At 36.6% G+C, this 9246-nt stretch overlaps 1 pseudogene; it reads left to right on the forward strand.

Moving 5' to 3' along the window:
• The first annotated feature begins 1820 nt into the window (after nucleotides 1-1820).
• Nucleotides 1821-2639, forward strand: LOC141571568 (uncharacterized; annotated as a pseudogene).
• Nucleotides 2640-9246: the final 6607 nt, after the last annotated feature.

A 9246-nucleotide genomic window follows, 5' to 3' on the forward strand; every position in this document is an offset into this window, starting at 1 on the left:
CTCATGGGGAGCTCTGCTGCTAGAGTGACTTTTCAGAGTTACTTTGAAATGGGCCTACATGGCAAGGCGTTTATACTCCCACATCAATACCAGCTACATGATTTGCAAGATCCAGTGCAAAATGAAAATGCAAAACTCTGTTTTAAAAACTAAGATGTCAAATACAGTGACAGTACAACATTAAACACAGCACTAGACCCTTTCTGTGCATGGGGTCCTGTGTGACTACACAGGTCACTAGGAAATGAAGCCAGGCCTGTTCCTCATTAGTCATTGGATGTGGGCAAGTCTCTCTGTGGTTGAAACAATTCCTGAAGGGGCTGGAAGCTGAAGGCTGTTTGCCAATGGCACTCCCAGCAACTGGAGCAACTGAACATCATTCAAGCGTGATGTGGGCATGGATCGCAGTATCCACCACAGTCACGAAGCCTATTGATTTTACCACCTTGAAATTTCTGGCATCAATTCTCTCTTCTTAATTGACCCTGCCAGTCAACAGAATTAAGGTTCTCATCATCCCCTAACTACTGGAACAGTCCCATTCTTATTTCCCTTTTTCTATCCCAGCCTTCACATCCTCCATGACGGCATGAGATTGTCACTCCCCTTCTTAAAATACTAAACAGCCTCCCATTGCCCATAAGATTAAAATTTAAACCAATATTTCCCAAGCTATGTTTCATAAAACACTAGTCTTCAGGGTAAAATAAATGTAATGATTGCAAATTTTCTTCTATTTTTTAAGTATTCATGTACTAAAAACACTAAACCATTTACACAGTTGTTGTTATTATTTCATAATAACCACTCCTAAGGATTGGTGAGTGACACCCCAGAGCTCCAGACATGGCAGAAAGAAATTTCCTAATCAGAGAATGTTTTATTCCATCTGCACATTGACCCCTAAACAACATTTACCAGCTACTACTTAGAGACATATCATCGTAACTGATGACCCCTAAACTTTTTTACATTTTATATTCCATTTTAATAATATATGTGATATTATTCAATCCTTTTTATTTTATACATGGGTTTTATGAAATATTTTCCCCATTGGGTCTATGGGTTATGGGAGTTAGTCTGTCACTATTTTTCAGTACTTTTATTCTTTTCACTAATCGACATTTTATTTAAACATTACTTACAGAAGTAGTACACGCAAAAAGATACAAGCTCAATAACTGTACAAACTGATGAATGATCATAAAGTAAACATACTCCTGCAACAACCACCAAAGTCAAGAAATAAAACACGGGTGGCTAACAGCCCCCTTATGCCCCTAGTCAGTGCTCCTGCCCTCCTTCCTAGGATTAACCACTAACCAGCTCCTACCACTTTGTGATCTACTTCAATCCAAGTTTGACTTGCGTGAGTCCCTGTCTACATCTCATTATTATGCCAACTAATGGTGAAGCTGAGATTCAAATTTGACTCTGTTTCTAATGCCTAATGGTTGTTTCCATTCCCTACTGACATAACAGAATTGCTAAGAGAATGAAAAGATAATTATTTCCTCAAATTACAGAAGTTCCCACACTGTACCTTGACAGGAAAGAAAAATACTTTTCACACAGCCAGCAAAATATCTGAATGAAGATGGACATTAAATCTATTTACTTGGCCGTTAAAAGGAATGAAATCTTACCATTTGCAACAACATGGATGGACCTAGAGAATATTATGCTAAGTGAAATAAGTCAGACTGAGAAAGACAAATACCATGTGATCTCACTTGTATGTGGAATATAAAGAACAGAATAAACGAGCAAACAAAACAGAAATAGACTCAGAGATAATAAAGAAAAAAAACAGCCCGAGATCCTGGGAAAGCGAAATGGAGGGTTCTGTATCTAACCTAATGATCTGTAATCTGGCCTACAGCGGGAAGCTGTAGTTGAAGGAAAGGATCCTGGCGGATAAATCCCTGGCTACTAGAACTGACCAGGACAGCAGGACTGCATTGCATTGGGCGTGCTCAGCCGGACATACAGAAATTGTTGAATTCTTGCTGCAACTTGGAGTGCCAGTGAATGATAAAGATGATGCAGGTTGGTCTCCTCTTCATATCGCTGCTTCTGCTGGCCGGGATGAGATTGTAAAAGCCCTTCTAGGAAGAGGTGCTCAAGTGAATGCTGTCAATCAAAATGGCTGTACTCCCCTACATTATGCAGCTTCCAAAAACAGGCATGAGATCACTGTCATGTTACTGGAAGGCGGGGCTAATCCAGACGCTAAGGACCATTATGAGGCTACAGCAATGCACCGGGCGGCGGCCAAGGGTAACTTGAAGACGATTCATATCCTTCTGTACTACAAAGCATCCACAAACATCCAAGACAGTGAGGGTAACACTCCTCTACACTTAGCCTGTGACGAGGAGAGAGTGGAAGAAGCAAAACTGCTGGTGTCTCATGGAGCAAGTATTTACATTGAGAATAAAGAAGAAAAGACACCCCTGCAAGTAGCCAAAGGTGGTCTGGGTTTAACACTCAAGAAATTGGTGGAAGGTTAAGCAGCTTGGCATTATTCTTACTTTGTATGTTTTGTGGTTGTCCCCAGTGTCCTGGAAACTAATGTACGTATGCACAAGACATCATCTATGAGTAATGAAGTTTTTTTCACTTTCAAAGTCTTACACATGTTTTAAATATTGTTTCTGCTGAGGTATTTGTTCTAAGCTTACGATGTGCTTTCCAGACACTGAATAACTGTTGAGATTGTTCTGTTATTGTATATTATTCTCTATTGAATTTTGGTTAATTTTGAGTGTTTCTGTGGCTGTTGTGAGTCTGCAGTACCCTTCCACGCACCCTCTGTCCGTCCACTCTGCGGCAGAATAACTCCAGTAGCATCAGGCCAGTTGTTCTGCCAAATGTTTTTAGGTGGATTCCAGAATGTTCCTTCTGTACAGTTGAAACACATCCTAACTTGTTTTTCAAGCTCACTCAGAGGCCTATACCAAATACATTTCTGATTTTTCAATAGTACATTTAATTTATTTTTGTTACAGGAGGAATACTTGTATATTTTAGAGGACCAAATTTTCAGTCGGAGGGCTATCCAAGTTTGTCATTCATAAACACTAAAATAATAAAAAATGATAGCCCATGTGTCTTATTAATGAGCTATTAATATTTCCCTCCATAAAATGTGCTGTTTTTAAAAGTGAAGTTTTTAAGTATGTATAGGAAGTTGTCCTGTATTGAAAAGAATGTCAAGCTTGTTAATATGCTTTGTAAGAAAAATGTGTTTTGTATTTCAAAAACAAAAAATAAAATGTTGAGAGAGAAAAAAAAAACAAAAAAAAAAACTGATGGTTGCTAGATGGGAGGGGTTGGGAATGGGGAGAAGGTGAAGAGATTACAAAAGTACAAATTGGTAGTCACAAAATAGTTACAAGGATGTGAAATACAGTATGAAGAATATAATCAATAATGTTGTAAAGATTATGTAGGGTGTCACATAGGCACTGGACTTATCAAGGGGATCACTTCATAGACTGTGTAGATGCCTGACCACTGCGCTGCACACCTGAAGCAGAAGTAAAATAATATTGAATGTCAACTATAATTATATATATACAGGGCCGACCCGGTGGCTCAGGTGGTTAGAGCTCCATGCTCCTAACACCGAAGGCTGCCGGTTTGATTCCCACGTGGGCCAGTGGGCTCTCAACCACAAGGTTGCCAGTTCGGTTCCTGGAGTCCCACAGGGGATGGTGAGCTCTGCCCCCTGCAACTAAGATTGAACACGGCACCTTGAGCTGAGCTGCTGCTGAGCTCCTGGATGGCTCAGTTAGTTGGAGTGCATCCTCTCAACCACAAGGTTGCCAGTTCGACTCCAGCAAGGGATGGTGGGCTGCGCCCCCTGTAACTAGCAACAGCGACTGGACCTGGAGTTGAGCTGCGCCCTCCACAACTGAAACTGAAAGGACAACAACTTGAAGCTAAACGACACCCTCCACAGCTAGGATTGAAGGGACAACAACTTGACTTGGAGAAGGGTCCTGGAGGTACACACTGTTCCCCAATAAAGTCCCCGATAAAGTCCTGTTCCTCTTCCCCAATAAATCTTTTAAAAATAAATAAATAAAGTACAGCATGGGGAATATAGTCAATGGTATCATAACAGCTATATACGACGTCAGAGGGGTACTAGATTGAGGGGTTATCACTTTGTGAAGGGTGTAAATGTCTCATTATTATATTGTTTTGTACGCCTAAAGCTAATTTAAAAAATAAATAAATAAATCTAATTATTTTTAAAATAATGACGCTACTAACTAACATCTTTGGATAGATATAAGAACTGTATATAGGTGTGTGTGTGTGTGTGTGTGTATATAACCACATATATGTATATATAACTTGGGCATATAATCCTGCATCTGTAATGCAATAAAACATATTTTCTAACTTTGGCATAAACTCATTTGGGAGTAACACCTGAGAATATATGAGGCTAAAAATACTCTTTATTTATTATGTAAATATAATATATTATGTAAATATATTTTGCTGGTAAGATATTAATGTTTTGGGGTAAGTTATACTATCCCACATCTCATGAATGGGTCCTGTAATACAGCATAGGTATTATATTATCTAATGCTAGAATCAGATGATTTCTAATCATTGAAAAATCTAGCCACAAAAGTTTGAGCAAGGAATGAGGGGTCTGTACAATGAAGATATTGTGCTGTTGGTATAACAAGTTCTCTTCTCTCACTGTCTACCTCACCCAAATAATAATAATAATAATAATAATAATAATAATAATAACAATGGAAAGGAAATCTGGTAGTGTACACATAGTTTTTTATGTACTTTGCAAAAGTGTCCTGAAGGAAATTGAGACCTGTGGAAATGTTATAGGCAATAATAATAATAATTATTATTATTATTCAACCAATGCCATCTTCCACTAAAAGATGACCAAAAAATTAGAACGTGATGTTGGAAAACAATCACCATACTGAATGGAAAGCTTATGACTTTCCACAGTTTAACACTTTCATCGTCCCTTCCTAAGAAAATAAACAGAAATGTCATTTCAATGTCATATATACTTGACTTGCAGACTTTTTTCATGTTTGTTGATTTCTGAGATCCAAATGTATCTTACAATTAATGTGTGCATTTAATGTACATGCAAAATAGCTGTGAATAAATCAGGATGAACTTTACAGTCACAGTTATCTAAGGAAAAAAGTTATATCTAGTCATACTTAAAGAATTCACTTTTTGGGCGACTGGTTGGCTCCGTTGGTTAGAGAGCAGTACTAATAACATCAAGATCACGGGTTCGATTACCACATGGGCCAGTGAGCTGCGCCCTCCACAACTAGATTGAAAACAACGATTTGACTTGGAGCCGATGTGTCCTGGAAAAACACATTGTTCCCCAATTAAAAATTTTTTTCAAAAAGAAAGAATTCCCCTTTTTCTACTGGTGGACCACAATTCAATAAAATGACAGAGTATCCATAGGCACTCAGTCAAAGACAGTCACAGAATTCCAAATGGCAGTCTCAGACTATTAGATTTGACACATACAAACCTATTTCAGCAATCGTTTCACAATGCGTAAATTACTTTTAGGAGTTAGCATACCAGAAAATATATTTATTCATTAAGCACACTGTTATATCATTAAGGTATAAATATTTAAAAGATCCAATTAGACTGCAAAAAGACCACAATAAGGAGTACCTAATTCTTAATCATTAGATATTGGTTATAAATATGAAATTATATATATTCATATATATTTATACATAAATATATGTATATATATTGCTATGTAACATTAGTGTGTGCTTAAAAGAAAGATATTATAATGAATACATCATTTTGCAACCTGCTTTTTAAAATGCTGCATAGTATAGAAAAGGCGCCTATTCCACCGACATTTCCCATGCAGATGAACATTTTAACTGTTTCTAATTTTTTGCTATTTCAACTGTGCTTCAGAATATCTCTAAAGCGCACATTAAAAATTGGTACATCCTGGTTGCCTCTAGGAAGAACAAATCATAGAATAGACACCTGGGTTTGAGAAGGACAGTTACTTTTCCCTAAACATCCTTTTATACTATTTGAATATTTTCCACATGACAATAATAACAATTACAATTTCTATAAAAATAGCTTTAAATACAACATCAGCAGTATGCAGGCATTAAAATTGAAAAACAAAAAGCAAAGCTGCAATGAACTTGCCTTCCTGGGCACATTTTTTAGTTTCCATCTACAGGCACTGTGTTAAGAACTATACATATATTGCCTCATTTTGCCTCATTTAATCTTTAAAGTAATCTTACAAGACAGGTATTATTTTCCCCACTTTACAGATAAGGAAATTGAGTGTGAACAAGTTAATTAAATTTCATGAGTCACAGAGAGAGAGAAAGAGAGAGAGAAAATGACAAAACGAAGATTTAAACCAGATCTTTCTGGCACAAAAACCCTTGCTCTCAGTCACTAAATTGTAATAACAACAGCTTCTTCTTTAGAAACGTCTCCTAAACTCTACGACCTCTAACTGTGCTACATCTTTGGGAATCATTTATAGGATTCTAGTGAATGAGGTTTTCTCACACCCCTGGACTTTTCCACATTTGGCCCTTTCTGTTAACATATCTTCCCTTCCTGGTTAATTCCTACTTAACCTTCAGTGGTCAGCTCAAGTTTCATTTCTTGCAAGCTTTCCCTAAATCTCAGACTGAGATGAATTCCTTTTGTCTGCCTTTTGCAACATCCTGTGCTACCAATGTGTTCGAAAAGCTATTAGGTCACCTATGTGTCTCTCAACAGACAAGTCCTTTGGGGTCAGGGAATCTAAATATTACTCATATTACTATTCCCAGTACTAGTAATATTTAGCGTATATTAGGCCCTCAATGACTATATGTTGAATGAAAGTCAAGGACTAATATATACAAAGCACCACAGGATGTTAGAACTAATTCAGGGTTTCCTGTAGACTCAGGAACTTTTAAAATAGATTATCTAGGCTTGACCTAGAACTAATAAATCAGAGTATGTACAAGTAGAACTCTATAAACTGTATTATTTAAAAGGCTTTCTAGGTGATGCCAGGTTAGGGAATATCTGATCTAGTCTACTTGTCTCATGAGTATAGAGATCGAAATTTAAAAAGATTAAATACTTGGTCAAGATTACACAGACAGGTAAACACAGGGCTTGAACCCTACTCTCTTGACTTATACCTGTTTTACTTAATCAGAAAATATTTGTTAAATATGTCTTATGTGAAAAGCATTTTGCTAGGCACTGGAGATACAGTAGACACGGTGTATCAAATAGACAGGGTACTTTTGCCAGAGCCTGCATTGCAATGGGAAACATAGCATTAAACACATGACCATATATGAGTAGTCAGTGGCTTAACTCTCATTTTATTAAAGGAGTAACTGGTGGTACATATGTACATATAACTGGGGGACCTGAGTTAGTTTGGGGGATTGAGGGTTGTCGAGTAAGTCTTATTTTAGCTGAGCCCTGAGGAATACATATATGAGGAATATATATATATAAAATTAGGCTTGTGCTTCTCAATCTCAAATATTCTTGGGCCCATAGGTCCTCTATAAGACTTCCTTTAATTTCATATTTTTATTTTGATGACAATCTTAAAAATTAACAGAAACATTTTTCTGGATCTTTTATGACTGAGTTCTGCCCAAAGCCCATGTTAAACATGTGTATTTTTTATTGAGTTGGCCACAAATAATACATCTCTAATTGTCTCAGGATAATGTGAGAAAAAAAGAGACCTGCATTCCTGCCAAGGGAAGATCAAATGCTCATTATGAATGCTGCAAGAATGAAAGCTTCACAGTGGTCCACGAAGAGGGAGTGGTGGATAAAGTGTGTTATCCCACAGCACCTACGGACCAGTCATGCTGAACTTCAAAGAACTTGGACTATGGGCATCAGGTGTAGATACTGTGCAATTTTCACTTCAACTAAATATCATCTATCCCACTAAATTAATAATGTGAATCGTTATTTGAAAAAGAATGCAGTAAATCTGTATAAAAATAAACAATGATAAATAACCTATATATCTCTGGTGATACATGTTTTAAGAAAGGAAAAAACTATATTAAAATTATGCTGATAGTAATCACTTTGAGCACTTCTTTTAATTGCAGAAGTCAAACGTGACTTGTATTCATCTTTTGTTATGGGTATATATTGAGTACTACAATTTAATACAGTTTTTCTTTCTTAAAATGTATATACATTTTGTTGGATATATATGTGTATATATATATATATATATATATATATATATATATATATATATATATATAGTTGCCCTTTGGGAAGAGGAACTGCAAGGTTGGGACAATGGATGGGAGGGAGAATTATTTTTTACTATATACCCTTTTGTCCATTTTTAGTAATTACATAATTTCTTTCTTTTTAGTTAATGTTTTTATTTTGGATGTGACGTTGTCTATGAACTGTCAACATTAAGGAGTTATATCTCTATGTTTTTACTGTTTTATATTGTAATAAAATAATTGAAATCAATGTTTGGACACAAGAAGAAACATGGTGTTTTCCTTTAAAGTGATTCATACATCACCCACTAGGCAAGGTGGAAGTGTGTGAGCATGTTGGGGGTCAGAGGGAGGAAGCACACCAGCAGAGGTGAGGAGGTTCACAGGAGAGAGATCCCATAGGAAGAACAAGAACTCCCAAGCAGCCCTAGCATTGCAGGTGCAGAACCAGCAGGGGGCAGACAAGGTAGACCAGTCCCTGCAATGGGGCCACAGCAAGGATTTTAGTCTTTTCCCTAAGAACAAGAGGCCCTTGTTCTTTATATCATATTAAGCATTTTAATAATCAATTTCTGTTGTAGGCATTTGAAATTCTAAAAACACTTTATTTTAAATATAATTTGTTTCTCTCCAAATTCGTTCAAAATATTAACATTTTATGACATCCAGGCAAGCAAGGAATGGTATTATTTGAATAAAATAAAAGAATTCACAAATTTATAGATTGATAGTATGCAGACCTGCTCTGTTCAATAGAGTAGCTACTAGCCACATGTAGCTAGTGGGCGCTTGAATTGGGGATAGTCCCAGTTGAGGTGTATACTGTGAACATGAAATGCACACTGGATTTCAAAGAATACCAAAAAAGATTATAGCATAGCACATTAAAATATGCCTACATTGATTATAGGTTAAATATTATTTGGGA

The sequence above is a fragment of the Rhinolophus sinicus genome, linkage group LG01, assembly GCF_036562045.2.
Source record: "Rhinolophus sinicus isolate RSC01 linkage group LG01, ASM3656204v1, whole genome shotgun sequence".
Taxonomy (NCBI): Eukaryota; Metazoa; Chordata; class Mammalia; order Chiroptera; family Rhinolophidae; genus Rhinolophus; species Rhinolophus sinicus.